This window comes from Colius striatus, chromosome 1 (genome assembly GCF_028858725.1).
Source record: "Colius striatus isolate bColStr4 chromosome 1, bColStr4.1.hap1, whole genome shotgun sequence".
Lineage (NCBI taxonomy): Eukaryota > Metazoa > Chordata > Aves > Coliiformes > Coliidae > Colius > Colius striatus.
Genome location: NC_084759.1, coordinates 191,756,737 through 191,772,457, shown reverse-complemented (window position 1 = coordinate 191,772,457; position 15,721 = coordinate 191,756,737). Strand labels below are relative to the sequence as shown.

The following is a 15,721-nucleotide window of genomic DNA, read 5'->3' as shown; positions in this document are numbered from 1 at the left end:
TGATAGAGATGCATAACATTCATTAAATAGCTAACTTACAGGTCACTAATGAATTTCTCAAACTTTAAAAAACAGTGTTTATTAATGCCTCTGCAGCCATGTGATCTTGGATAAAGTTGTCTCTGGTCTGCTGGTGTATTGATCTTAAAACTTGTATGTTGCTGTTGTCATCATTCAGTGATTCTTGGGTTTTTGAACATAAAGAAACTATTCTCTTGGTATGTCAATTGTAGCCTGTTAACAAGGACTGTACTTGTTAAATAGTGAGCTAGTTTCTCTGAAGCACCAGAAAACAAACGTAAGATAGCTTTACAAAACAGTGACTCAGTTTGACATGTATGGAATGTATTGCATCTAGACTAAACCAAAAATTAGTTGATTTAAATGTGTTGGTTTCACTTGAAAGATATTGTTTCTGCAGAAGCAGTAATTCAAGCCCAAAGAAAAACTTAAAAATATTTCTAGGTTTAAAGCCTCATTTCTGTCTTCTTGCAGTTTTGACAAGATTGTTTTGTCTTGCAAATGGTATGAATGTAGATACAGTCTTTCAAGTTACATCAGTAATCAGCTTTCTCCAGTATCTGCATAGCTGTAGCCATTAGCAGACTTCAGCAAAATGTTTTCAAAGATTGGAAATGCCGGTTGTAAATTACAACTGGTGATATTGATGAAGTCATATTAATACAGCTTTCAAATCATGATCTTAAACTAATTTGTCTGGCTTGTGCATTTAGCAGAGCTCTAGACTTCCTTGCATTGTGGTTTGTATAAGAACGCACAAGTTTTTTCTTGTTTGAGTTTTGTTGGATAGAAGTGGAAAAAAGCTGTAGATTTCCTGAAGGAAAATTGGGGCCTTTCTACTGAAATATCTTGAGTTCTCAAACTGTGTGCTAGATCCAGACCACTTGAGATTATGTATCTCTGATAGTTTCTGTTTTGCTGCTTTTATAGCCTTTTCTGTGTTAGTTCTTTTCTGATTAACTCTATCCCAAACAACTGTCAGGTGTTTAGCAAGCTTAGGGTGAGGATATTAGATAAGTGAAAAGAGAAAGCAAATATAGTGGTAAAATGTAACCTTTGGAAGATTTACTTTCATTCTCAAGAGAGCTCAACTTCTTCAGCATGTCCTAATCAGGCATCAGGGGTTTTGTTGTCACTTGACCTCCCTTGTTGATGTTCAAATTCCAGGTGACTTTCACTTCCAAGTAGTTGTGTCACCATGAGATTTCCTCTTCATGGTTTTTAAAATCTGCCAGATTCATGTAGCAGCTGTCTCTTTGTTGAGGCTGGATGCTTTGATTGTAAAAGACTTACTTCCCCTTTTGTTTTTAATAAGATTGGTAGTTAAGTATGGACTGTTCTGTATTTATCCTCATAGGCTGAGATGGGACTACTAATGCTTGTGAAGTAATGTATACTCTATTGTGTGTGACCATCTAGACAGCATGTCATGTTATATTTTTATATCTAACATAGAAAAGACTTAATAAATTGTTCTGTCCAGTAACGTATAAGAGCAGATGTCTGTGTCCCAACTCTTTCATTTGTTTCACAACTGGAAAATTACATGATAGAAGAGATCCCTAGAATTGACACACTCATTCAAGTGAACTGAGTCCTTACTGCGTGGTGATAGCTTTATCAATGACCTACTGTTTTAGGCCACCCTGCTTTTTCTTTCTCGCTGCAGCTTATGAACACTCTGAGATAATTTGGAGTTCAGTCTGTTTTGCCCATGATGGTAATTGGTGAGTACTGTCCCTGTCCTTGTCTGACCCATAAGCCTTCTGTTATATTTTTCTTTTCCCTTATCTAGTTGAGGAAGGGAGTGGCAAAGTGGCTTTGGTGAGCATCTGGCCTCCAGCCAGGGTCAGCCCACTACAGCCCTTCCTAGGTGAGGCAGTTTGGAGCCTGGGTTAATGTTTCTTCCTCTTTCCACTTGTGTTGGTAAAGAACAAAAAATTATGCCTGTGTTAGAGATAGGCAAATACGTGAAGAATCATCATCTTGAGATACAGGCTGAAAACTTGCAACATGGTTCCCAAGCTTTATTCCTTTGCAGGTGGTAGTTTCCTGGAAGATTGATTGGAGGGGATGCCAACTTCTGAGAGTTTGTCAGAAGTCTGAGAGTTTGCCAAAAGTCTTCATCAGTGTGTTATACCAGAGGAGAATGTAAAAAGCAAGATTGGTCCTGGTAAGCATCTGTATTCCACAGTTTTCCTAGTAAAAATCTGGTTAAGATGTCTATCTGTAGAAGTGATTTGGGGTTGTAGACTGCACAGTCTTGCCTTGACTGGCAGAGGTTGAGATCTGATAGTAAAATGCAGTTGTCTGGGTGGCTTTCTTAACAGAGCATGGGGAAATTTCGTTCTGTAAGTTTCTTAAGAGTTCTGTTCTCTTTCTAATTTCACTTTTGGTGACTGTGGATGTCTTGTCCTGTCCGACCATGAAGACCATAACAAAGGACCACCTCATCTTTAATGAGTGTAGAAAATCATGAGCTTCTGTAGAGGTTTTAACTGTTTTTCTGATATTAGAAAGCTGATATCCCAGTTCTGTCAGTGGTTCTGCTTTAGCAGTTGTTTCTCACAGATCAATATTGAGTTGTGTATCTGTATACTTTAAAGTTGCCTGGATGATTGCACTGAGGATATTGGACATCATTCAAGGACTGCAGTTGACTGTGTAGGCATTCTAACTGACTCCAGATGAGGCCTCACCAGGGCAGAGTAGGAGGGGAGGAGAACCTCGCTCGACCTGCTGGCCGCACTCTTCTTGATGCATCCCAGGATGCCATTGGCCTTCTTGGCCATGAGGACACATTGCTGGCTCATGTTTAGTATATTATCAACTAGGACTTCCAGGTCTCTCTGCAGAGCTGCTCTCCAGCAGGTCAATCCCCAGCCTGTACTGGTGCATGGGGTTGTACCTTCCCAGATGCAGGACTCTGCACTTGTCCTTTTTAAACCTCATGGGGTTCCTCTCTGCCCAACTCTCAAGCTGGTCGAGATCCCGCTGAATGGCAGCACAGCCTTCTGGGGAATCAGCCAGTTGGTGTCATCAGGGAACTTGGTGAGGGTACACTCTGTCCCCTCATCCAGGTAACTGATGAAGATGTTGAACAAGACTGGCCCTAGAACCCATCCCTGAGGAACTCCACTGGCCACAGGCCTCCAATTTGACTCAGCTCTGTTGCTCACCCACCCTCTGGGTTCTGTCATTCAGCCAGTTCTTGATCCACCTCACTGTCCACTCATCCGACCCACGCTGCCTGAGCTTTTTGAATTGGATGTAATGGGAGATGTTGTCAAAAGCCTTGCTGAAGTCAAGGTAGATGGTATCTACTGCTCTCCCTTCATCTAGCCAGCCAGTTATACTCTCATAGAAGGCTATTCAGATTGGTCAAACAGGATTTCCCCTTGGCGAATCTGTGTTGAATCCCTTTGGTAACCGTCTTTTCCTTCATTTTCAGGATGAGTTGTTCCATCACCTTTCCAGGGATGGAGGTGAGACTGAGTGGCTTGTAGTTTCCCAGGTTCTCCTTTCCTTTTTTGAAGACTGGAGTGACATTAGCCCTTCTCCAGTCGGCGGGCACCTCACCAGTCCTCCACAATTGTTTGAAAATGATGGAGAGTGGCTTAGCAATAACATCAGCCAGCTCCCTCAGCACTTGTGGGTGTATCCTATCAGGTACCATAGATTTATGGGTGTTAAGCTTGCCCAACTAGACTATTCTACTATCCTCCAGGGACTGGGCTTCCCAAGGGCTGGCCTTAGCAGTGAAGACTGAGGAAAAATTTCTCAATTTTCTCTATTTCTAGTGTGTTTGAACTGAGCTTTCATGGTAGTTGGTGGCCTTATCTACTTGTTTGGACTGATTGCCTCTGGCTCTGTGACTCCAACTGCATCTGGTGCGAGCTTGTTCATTTGGAATCCAGGTGTTTGGCAGGCAGGTTCCTCTTCTTGACAATGCATGGATGTGGCTCAAAGGCTAACCCAGCAATGGGGCTGTGTGACAGGATGGCTGAGGTGCAGCTGGCCAGTTGTTGAAAAGAGCTTAACCACTGCAGATGTCAATGCTTCTAAGTGTAATAGAAGAAACCAAGACATTTTTGTTCTCTCTTCTTTGTTGAATGGGTAGCTTCCTGTTAGAAGCAAGTAGTCATTTCCCTATTGATTTTGTAAATGAAGCCAGAAATGAAGCAGTCATGGCAGACAAGGTTGGTAGAGGTTTTTTGGGGTTTTTTTTTTTTTGGTGTGAGAGCTTGAATTTACAAGAAAAATTAAAATGGACTGTCATGGACCAAACTCTAACTGTTCATGCTGGAGCCATACTCCTGGACTGATTAAGACTTAAATGTTACACATATGACATGGGGAAGTACTACTCTAGCTTCGGTTTCTTACTTATTCTATGTGTCTGTGACAGGAAAAATTTTGCCTTGAATGCTCAGCCATACTCAAGAAGTGTCTGGTAAACCTCATACCACACCAGGTCTTGTCTTGGGTTACTCTGGTCGTGTTCTTTGGCCATGACTTCAACATGCATGCCACGCCATATCTTACCTGTACCTTCTGAGAGGCTGCTACTGCACTTCCTCCTCAGCCAGTGCTGCTTGTAACACCAGTAAGTTGTTTGTCCTGTGTTGAGCAGAAAGGCTCGTTTTATGTATGTAAAGTAGATTATATTAGTAATCCTTTATGTGTTTGGTTTGGTGGCCTTGTTACTAGCCCTCCTTACTCTCTAGAGACGACTATGGGGAATGAGAGTACCAGGAAGTATTATTTGTACTTGGAGTAACTTTTCTGCCACTGTATGCATGATGTTTGCAAGTTCTTGACTGTGTCATGTAGCTTCTAGAAAGGGACCCATGAAGTCAGGGCATTATGTAACTGTACACTGTATGTTGATTTTCATTGCAGTTCTGTTGACTGGTCAGGCTACAATGCAACTGCTCAAAGGCCTTGTTACTTCCTGGATTTTATATTTCCTAGGTGGCAGCAGAAGCAATGATCTAAGTATCTACGTCTTGAAAGATGGATTTGATGACTGGAAGTCTTTGAAGAGCATCTTGCAGAAACTATAAATGGGAGGGTTAGTAGAAGGTGTGCTAGAAAAACATAACATCCAAAGCTAGAAGAAAATGACATCAGGAAGGCCACATACCTGTTTTCCTAAAATGGGAATTTTCTGCCTAGTGGAGAGTGTAATAGTACTTTCCCACCACCAGCCTGTTGTATAAAGCTTGTGGAGGTGGTACCACAGTAGATAAACTCTGAAAGCTAGCTTTGCCAGTCTTTGTCCATTTGGGTGTAAAATCACTTAAGTCTGGACTCAGTGTTTAATCTAAAATGTCCTTTTTCTTCAAGAAATGTTTAGTGCATTCTGATACTTTACTAAACAGTCAGGGACACCTGCAGATGAAATGCTTTGCCACTTGATGCTTTAGTATTGTGTTGCCATTTGTGTGATACCTGATACAGTTCCTGTGAAACTTATTAGATTCAAACAATTATCTCAGTGGGTTTTTTTGTTACTTGTAGCACTTAATACTCTGGTGTGACTTGAATTTTATACAAAGTGCTTTAAAAAAAGGCAGGAAGGAGAACCAAATGTTATTCTACTTAAACAATTTTATTAGGATATATGCAAGTGACAAGATTTCAGTCTCTGAGTTACTGCTCAGGAAATGCTAATGTACTTAACTAGTTCAACTTTTTCCCAGAAAAAAAGCAATTAACTGGTTTTGGGGAGCCACATTGAAATCACCTTCAAGAATATGCTGATTTGTGAAGCAGTTATGAATCTGCAGAGCTCTATGTGGATCACTGGCTACACAGAGGGACATGAAATTAAGATTTCTGCAGATGATTTCTGACTTCTGTTTCATCCGGATTGTGTCACTAATGTTGTGCAGTTGTGTGGGCAAATGTGTGGTGCCTGGCCACAGTAATGTGTCAGGAAGGTGTGCTGAGACTTGAGGCAGTCCACGATCCCTTAGGAGAACTAGTGCAAGCTGTAGTGTGGCTGCATCTCTTGATGTGGCTGCATCCTGAGTGCTTGTTGGGACTATAACCTGTGCATCATGTCATCCTTAGCGCTGCTTCCTTTCAGAAGGAAAGGCCCCTTCACAATGGGCACACTATATACCTCCAATACCTAAGGAATTGGAGGTGAGCTCTCCTGATGAGGACAATGTGTTTCCTAAAGGCAGTCTGATACCTGAATAATAATATAAAGGTCTATGGCGGCCAGAATCATCTGTGCATTTTGTTCAGTGAGTCAGTGCAGTCTGGGTTGTGGCTTAGGCATGGATGGTGGTGGCAGTGTCATAAGCAGTAGTGTAGCATCAGCCTTAGCAAAGCAGCAAGGAATTTTCTTACTATGATGTGTTTATTGGACTCATACTTTTGGACAGAGTCTTGTAACAGAGCAGTCAAAGTGTAAACCTTCCTGAGTTCTAGCAGAGGTGAAGATACTCGAAGATTTTTACAATAAGTCTTAAATCTACTAAGCAAAAATGTATCTATGCTTCCACAGTGTTATTCACCGTTGCCTGATTCTGAACATTGAATGACTATTTTCTTTGCATGAGTGTGTGTAGGTCAATACCTACCCACACAGTGACTCAGAACTGCTCTGATTCATTTTCTGATCTCCCATCACTTTCTCTGTGTGGCCTCTGCTGTTCCCACACAACAGCTCCTGCATGATGCTCTCCTGCTTCTCCACATATGACCTATTTTCATCTGCCTAAGAGCCGTCATTGCTCTAGCCCTAGACTGAGAGGCAGGATGTGATGTGAAAGAAAAGGAAGTAACGGCTTGATAATGCCCTCCTGGGCCTTTAAGAGTCATTGCCTTACAGTACAAATGTGTAGCAGAGTTAAAGAATCAAAGAGTACTCCTCAGAGTTCCCAGACCTAAAGTAGTTAAGCTGCTTTTGGACCTTGTGGAGTAAACCTGAAGTCTCACTCAAGGCTTTTTGCTCTTTTCTCTGAAGCATTTGTTGTTAACCAGTCTTCCAATTTAATATAACAATTTTCACAGCTTCATCCAGTGTATAAGTAGTTCTGCTTTGTCAGAATTAGTGTGACATTATGCATGAATAAAGGATGCATTGAACTGTATAGAAACTTCCTCAGTGAATGCAATGATAGACTTGGATCTACTGTAATTGAATTTTATTGTAACTCCATGAGATAGTTGACTGGGGTATGAATTCAGAAAACATGCAGAGAGTTCAGTGCTTCCCGCACATGACAGCGTGGGGTGATAGCAAGGCAGTATATGAGCTGTGTAATAACAGAGTGCAGAGCATTAGACTGTCCGATTTCTGTTCTGAACTGTGCTGTCTAACTCAGCAGTGGTTTCTCCTCAGCATATTCATAAACACTAGCCTAATAATGTTACAAACAAATTCCTAGGATTGACCTTGATGCTATTTTACCCGAACTTAGAACTGTCAGGAGAGTTGTGGATTATCTTGGTCCTTTACCATCAGACCAAGAGGGAATGGGTGGTGATAATAGTTTCCATGTTTTCTTACCCCATTCTTCTGTGGGAGAGGAGCAGTAGTGTTGACTGAACTGTCCACACGAGCCAATCTGTATGCTTATGGTAGCTGACTAGTTGGAGATCTTCAATAACCTAGCTAAATGGTGACTTGATAATTTCTGAAGCTGATTCATATAGAATATGTATTTGATCTATCATTTTTGCATCTGGCTGTACCTGTGCAATTGGGAGTCTCCAGATATTTTAATTGAAGTGGTACTGTGTTTTACTTCATTTTCTTCTATGGAGGATTGCCATGCTGAGCTGCTCTCAAGTCTTCTGGAAGCTGTGCTAGCTTACTCCCAGTGAGCTCCATGTCACCAAGCAGAGCCTTACTGCTGATTCCAGTTTTGGTTTTATTTCACTTTCTGTTCCATGAAGAAACAGTAACTTTACCCATCTGCAACATTCTTATGAGATTGACAGCTGGGTTTAACTACTGAGAATGCAACACTTCATTTTTTTTTAAGTTTTACTGGAGATTACCACTAGGTGTCCGCTGAGCATTAGCTATTCTTAACAGTCATGAAGAGTTCCTACATTCCTACTAAAAATTACACAGCAGGCTGGCAGATTTAGCCAAAGCAGTCAGTGACTTCAATATCTCATTCTCAGCTAGTGGCTTGCTTGTACTAAAGAAAAAAATCCTATTTCACAGTTTTGTGAGGAACACAAATTTAGTTTAAGCATGGCTATATGCCCTCTCAGATATTCTAGGGGCAATAGGTTAGGAATAAGGAAGACTTACCATGGAGTCCCAAATGGCAAAATGCAGCACCACCATTTCATGATGTCTGGAAGCAAAAATTTTTAAGGATGTGATGCTGAAGACCTATTATCTTTAAAATAATTTGATTTTTTTTCTTTTTTTACTCCCATTCCTTACAAATGTGGCTAAATGAGCTGTTCTTTATTATCTGCTGACTGTGTATGCCTGTCCCTACATGATCTGTTTCTCTTCTATCTTTGACACCTGGAATAGAAATTGTGATAGTTTTTGGAATCCTCTTATTATTTGCTTGGCCTGCCTTTACAGTGTGGAACAGACCTACCTGTAACACAAACTGAGAACAGTGAACACATAGTAGAAACATAGTGAGCATGTGCATGTAAGTGGAGGCTCTTTTCAACACTGAGTGACCAACATGGGAAAGGACTAGGAGAACCTGCTCTGTGGCAGTGAGGAGAGGCTGAAGCAGTGTCTTTGGTTTGGAGAAGACAGCAGTGGGGAGACCTAACAACTGATATATTTGAGGAGATGCAGCCAAGCTCTTCAGTGGTGCATTGAGGGAGGACGAGGGACAGCAGGCACAAACTGAAAGCAGAGGTTCGGGCTGGATATAAGGAAAAACTGTTTCACCATGCAGGTTGCTTCAAGAGGTTTTGAAGTCTGTATCTTTGGATTCTTTGAAAACTTGTCTTGACAAATCCCTGACTAACTTGAACAAACCTCAGAAGTGACTGCTTGAAGCAGGTGTTTGAGCTGGAGACTTACAGGCATGCCTTCTAATCTGAATGATGTTGTGGTTTTCGTTCTGTGCAGTAGCAGATCATGAATGATAAGCTGTTGCTTTGTTGAAATTGAAAGTCTTAAAGATATTGAGATTCCTGACATCTGTCAGTGTGGTTATGTTAGACGGAACAGAGAGCTTCTGAATATCTAATAGAATGCTTAATCACAGGCAATTTTCATCTTCTGTGGGTAAATGATAGTAACATCTACAGTGCACATGACTGGATGACTAGAGGTTGGGCAAAATCAGTAGTTAAGTTGTCTTTCTCTAATCAGTATGTGATGGTAAGATTTCCATCTCTTGTTTCATGTCATCTTGGAACACACAGAACAACTGCTGTGTGCAGCTGTCAGCACAGGTAGCTTTTGCCTTTGTCCAGACAGGACTTGGAGGTGCAGGGCAGAGGAGAGAAGTAGACTGCTGATAATTGTTGTTCTAAATGTGATTGTTTTTGTGAAATCTATGAGGCAGTCAGTAAAGACAATTGCTCATACTGGCATATTTTATTCAACTGAATATTGTGATCTGACCTCTTGGGACAGTTGAACTGTTAGTTTTACTTCTGTTTTTTGAGTTTACATAACCTGAGTTTACTTGCAAAAAAGGGAAATTGTTATGAAGGAGTACAGTATGTGAGGTGAAGCCTCACCAGTGACCAGTATGGGGGTGGGGGGGAGAGGAGAGTATTTCCCTAGGTATCTGAGACATCCGTGTCCTCATTCAGCCTGAGCAAGAAGAAGTAGGAGTTAATCAATGAACTGTAGGAGCAAATGTGATTGCAACCACTTAAATACTATGACAATACTTAATACTCTGAGCACAAGCTGAGTGAAATAGCCATTTTTGATGCTGTGTGCTAGGAAAGCCTCTAACTGTTGTCTATAAACAAAGTCCACTAGGCATATATCCCCTTAAACTGTAAGCTTTCCTTTCTTCCTTTTTATACTCTTGTGCTTCCAGTATTAACTGTGTGTCAAAAATGTAATGTGGTATATACAATACATTGTGTCATAGAAAATGTAGCCCTGCCTTCTTGGTTTCTTATCCCAGACATTGAAGTACTGGTGCTGGATTTTTGTGTAAGGTCTGTAAGTGTGCTATAAGCAGCCTTTCCATGTGATGCATTTCCACATAGGCCTTGAACTGATTGTAGTGGGGGGGGAAAAACTTCTTTTTTTTCTAATAGCTGAGGCCTTGTGCCTCTAAATATTCCCCAGACCTGCACATAATTCTGCAACTAGAACCACAAATTCATGTGCTCGTGCACAGTCTTGAAGCAGGCAGAGTAGGCTAAAATTCTACTGTGGGTGGGACTATACAATATCTAAACAATGCTCATAGAAGTTGTTGCCTCATATATTTCAGATGTTTTTACATTGTGAACATTGCTACAGTGTTAAAAGGAGGAATCAGGACTTAGGTAATATAGTTTATATTGGGCATAAAAATCCCTCAGGCTTTTTTCTGAGTGTGTATATTAACATGTACTGCATCTCAGATAAAGGGTAGTCACATAATATTATCTTCTTCACCATCCTGATTTGTCAGACAGCAGTTCCTGTGGTTTAACCTCAGCCAGCAACTAAGCACCACACAGCTGCTCACTTACTGCTCTCAGTCCAGTGGGATGGGGAGGACAATGATGAAAAAGTATGACTTGAGTTGAATAAGAACTCTTTACTAACCAGCTGTCCTGGTCATGCTCCCTCACAGCTTCTTATACACCTGCTTGCTGGCAGTCTGGGAAACTGAAAAATAGTTAAGTATTTTTATATATGTGCTAATTAGCAAAGATCAAAACATCAGTGTGTCATAGACTTTATTCTCATACTAAATCCAAAGCATTGTACCAGCTACTAGGAAAAAAATTAACTCATCCCAGCCAAAACTAGGACAGTAACTACTCAGCTGTTCTGCATCAATAAGATGCCTAGTGCCTCATCAGAAAGGCACTTGGAAGCTTTCCCTTGGGGGCTGCTCTTAAGCTGAGGCTTTATTGTTGGCCCCTGTATCTTCTATGTTAGAGCTCTGTAGCAGCTCTGTCTACTCTCAATCTCAAACCTCCTTGGTCCTGGCCTGGGCCTGTGTCTTGGCTTGGCTTCATGGACTTGCTGGGTCATCTCTGGACAGTATCTGCCCAGATCCCTGTCTCTAGATGCAGTTCTGACACAGATTTGCTGAAGAGGTCACTACTGCCTGTCTTTGTGCTCAACTCTCCTTTCAGAGCAGCTGGCTTTTGATACTCTAGGACAGCATTCCACAACTTGAAGTGTTACCTGGCCTGCAGGAGTGCAGTGGTCACAACTGTGAGTTAGTAGGATTCTGTATGCATCAGGATGTGGAGGCTTTTATCCTCTGAATATCTCTATTGCAGAAATGTGTTACACAAATACTGCAAAAATCTTCACTGCAAAGTGTACCTATGATTAATAAATTGAATACAAATATCAACCTATTGAAAATTACTATCCATCAATCAATAATACAGCAACAATCAGTAGCAGGGCAGAAATCAATTGTATAGCAACAATCAATATAATAGCATATACCTGTTTGGTTGTTGCTATTACAGGTTACTGCAAACATCACTAGTGAAGCAACCTTGCCAACAGTGTAACAGCAGGCATGGTGGATTGCTTCTGTATACACATGGTACCAAATGAATTGTAGATCCCAGAAGAGGTCAAACCATCTGAGAGGGAAGGACAAAATGATCCCAGAGGAGGACCCAACTGTCTCAGAAGTAAAAGAACAAGCTGAACTGACCCCAAAGGGGAACTAGTAGGATAACAGTCGCATTGCTACGCTGGTCTGTTTGTCAGTTTGGGAGTCAGTCTGGTGTCCCTAGTCATGGTCCAAGATATCATGGGAATTATGTGGAGTGTTCAACCTGATTTGGAAAAGTATGTGCAGCACTGGAAGTTCTTGGAGAAAAACTTAACTTTAGCTAAAAATTGTCTTCCTTGTATCATAGAGGCATAAGAAGGTGTGGAACACCACTGCTTCAAGCCACCAATAAATGGTATTAATTTCTGCTTTTCACTGGTAACAGCAATTAATCATTTTTATTCTTTCAGACCAATCTTTTTTTCTCTCATGGTTTCAACTTTTTTCAGATGAGTTGCTGCTACAGTTTTTGATAACATCTTGGGATGTCTATGGTTTCTAGGTACTCAGCTGACTGCTTCAAAGCAGTTGCACTTTTCAAGGATGTTTCTTGTTCCCAGGCAGGCTGACATTTCTCTGTCAGTATTTTTCTTTTGTTCAGTAATATGATTTTCCTGCTAACCAGACCTCCTTTTATGGTTGCTCACATCACAGAATTAGGAAAAGAAAGTCTAGGGCTCCATTTCAATCTTGAGTGCAAAGAGGGCACCAAGAAAAGGTTTAGGCTACCAAAAGGCCTCTCCACTGAGACCTGCTTGGTCACAGTTAGGTCTGGAGTCTGAGGATTGAAGCTGAGAGAAGAGCTAGAATTAGGAGCAAAGCAAAGCTTTAAGTTCTTCTTGGTGTGGACTGAAGGAATCTGCCACAAGAAGGGTTGGACTGCCAAAATATCATTCCTTGAGTGTTGTTTTTGGTCTCTTGCTGGGATTCTTGGCTTAATGTTCTTGCTGTGTTTATCCTTAGTGTTAGGAGAGGGGCACATCCTAGAAATTCTGTTGGAGCAAGGTTGCAAAGGGTTCTCCAAAGGAAAAGTCAACCTGTTAGAAGACACATCAGATGCCCCTCCCCCCCGCCCTGGACTTTTCTTGTCTGGGTTAAGGCTGCAGTCTGCATCTTGGGCTTATGCCATTCCTAGGATTAGATTTAGAAATTAAATTCAACTTAAAGCTCTAGTTTGATTTCAGTTATAAAAAGGGCATTTTTGCCTCTATCATCAGTCATTTCTAATCTCTTATGAGAATAGTTTTCCTATCTTGGGCCCTTCTTTCCTCTTGGCTACATTCATTATCATGTTTGGATTTGATTTCCCACTTCATCTTTAAATTCAGTCTGTCCTTGATATCAGCCATCTCAGACAGGCTCTTGCCATCAGTTGCCTAGCGGTTCCTTATTTCATCATCCTTCCCAGCTTTGTTCTTGATCCTGATTTGGGTGTTCTTTGATGCTTATATGGTGAAAGATCAGGAAAGAGAGGTACTCTGAGTCAGCTGTGAAAAGACTGTATGTTGCAGTGTGGTACAAGCATATTTTAGAACTGAAGCTTCATGTTTTTGATGAGAAGAAGGCTATGTGCAAGGAAAGACTATAGAATTACTGATGAGCCTGCAGGGGCTGTGTTAGATATTGCCTGGGGATTGTCCTCTGCAAGTTCTTTCTGACTGAGCACAATGTCAGTCAGGTCCATTTTTCGATGTTCAGTTTTGTCTCATCATACTCTCTCTAGAGTGGAATGAAAATTTAATTACAGGAGACTTTATAACCACCTCTTTTGTTTTTGAAGTCTGCTTTGAAGAGTCCATGCATAGTTATGACTGAATTTATACTCTGAATAAATATTTTTCCCTGTGTTACATTCCTGTTCAGTGTATTTTAAGCCCTGCAATTGCAAAAGGGGTGGTGTTAATTTGAAAGATAGAAAGTGCTCAGACAGGACCTGTTGAGAAGTGATATGACAGTTATTTGATTCTCTCCTGGACAAAATGCTGATAAACAGTCCATCTGCTTTTATCTCATAGCCAGCAGGGGCTCTGTGGAGTCACTGCTTCAGAAAACAGTAGCAGGGCAGGTATTCTTCCTCAACCTTTTCAGCTCATGTTTTAGCTGTCATAGCTTTGAATTGTCAAAGATGGAAATGAACCCATAGGTCTGAGCTTGTTCTCTGCTCTCTGTATATAAAGGTGCATCATCTCCAAACAGACACGCTTGGATGGGTATACTCTTTGCTGTATTAAAAACACTGCCTGGAGGGCTGAGCCTGAAGAGTGTTGCTGAATAGAGTTAAATCCAGTTGATGGCTGGTCACCAGTGGTGTTCCTCAGTGTTGGGGATGGTTCTGTTTAATACTCTTTATTGATGATCTGGATGCGGAGATTGAGTGCACCCTCAGGAGTATTGATCTTCTTGAGGGCTGGAAGGCTCTACAGAGGGACCTGGCTGGATTGGATTGATGGACCAAGGCCAGTTCTATGAAGTTACACAAGGCCAGGTGCTGGGTCTTGCATTTGGGCCCCAACAACCCCATGCAACACTACAGGCTTGGAGAAGTGGCTGGAAAACTGTCCAGAGGGAAAGGACCTGGGGGTGTTGATCAACAGCTGGCTGAGTGTGAATCAGCAGTGTGGCCAGGTGGCCAAGAAAAGACCAATGGCATCCTGGCTTGTGTCAGAAATAGTGTGGTCAGCAGGGACAGGGAAGTGATTGTCCCCCTGTACTTGGCACTAGTGAGGCCACACACTGAACCGTGTTCAGTTTTGGGTCCGTCACTACAAGAAGAGGTGCTGAAGTGTATCCAGAGATGGGCAACAAAGCTGGTGAAGGGTCTGGAGCACATGTGTGAGGAGCAGCTGAGGGAATTGGTGTTGTTTAGTCTGGAGATGAGAAAGCTGAAAGGAGGACATCGCTTTCTGCAACTGAATTCTCTGTGCCAAGAGAGGTTCATAATGGATATTAGGAAAGATTTCTTGACTACAAGGGTTGTCAAGGATTGGAACAGGCTTCTCGGGGAAGTAGTTGACTTACCATGCCTGGAGATATTTAAAAGATGTGTAGATATGGCACTTAAGGACATGGTTTAGTGGTGGATATGGTGGTGCTGGGTTAACAGTTGGACTCAATGAAAGGTATCTTCCAAAATGACTCTATAATTCTATGAAATGCATCTTTATGAAAGCAGGTGCCCTAGCTGAGTTGTAAAAAGGTGCTAGGCATTTATCGGTACAGTTTTCTGCTAATGTCATTGTGTGTTCTTCCAAATCAGCTAGCATGTTATCTAGATATGTATGTATGAATATGTCCATGATCCAGTTAAAGTACAATGAAAGTGAGAGCTAAGTTAAAGAAATCTATATATAATCTTACACTAGTCTGACACCTAGTGGTGAGTATGCTTCTGAGACCTCAATGTACAGTCAGTGGATCCTTTGGTCCTGTTAAACTAGGGCTGCTTGAAACTGCTTTTCCCTGGAGAGGCCAGAGAAGACCTGGATTTGATTAAAAAAAAAAAAGACTGTCCCTGGATTTTCTCCACCTCTCCTGAAATTTCTGTCTTCCTCTTGTTTCCTTTCCCTTCCTGTCATCCTTTGGAGAGCACTGCTTTGCCATGTACTGCTAGGTCTGTATGTTAACAGAGCAGATAAGATTATTATAGTACTTCAAAGCCCAAGTGACTTTTCCTGTTTTTTCCTGATGAGTAGCTGATGATGCACTTTTTGTGTCTAAATTAGAAACCGAAGGAGATGTTCAGGATCTTTTTCTGCCAGCATCCAGCTGATGAAACAGCTTTTGTTATAGAGGCAAAGTTTTCATTTGATCGGATCTCTAACAAAAGAAACCCAACTGAACAATTCATAACTGGGCCTTGTGGCTGGTTTCTAAGGAGGTGCAACATAAAGCCTAAATTCCTGGGTGCTGACTTAAAGGTTATCTTCAAAAGGGCTAGGAGGAAGAGGGTTAAGGGAGAGAGTGATCTGAGGGGATGTAGCACT

At 41.5% G+C, this 15,721-nt stretch overlaps 1 long non-coding RNA gene across 1 annotated transcript in view; it reads left to right on the top strand.

The window, feature by feature from the left end:
* Positions 1-2,081: 2,081 nt before the first annotated feature.
* The window catches only part of LOC133628871 (uncharacterized), a 49,674-nt gene continuing 36,034 nt past the window's right edge, over positions 2,082-15,721 (top strand). Inside the window, exon 1 of the long non-coding RNA XR_009820895.1 lies at positions 2,082-2,194. This is a non-coding gene — a long non-coding RNA (uncharacterized LOC133628871). The remainder of the gene's footprint in view (positions 2,195-15,721) is intronic.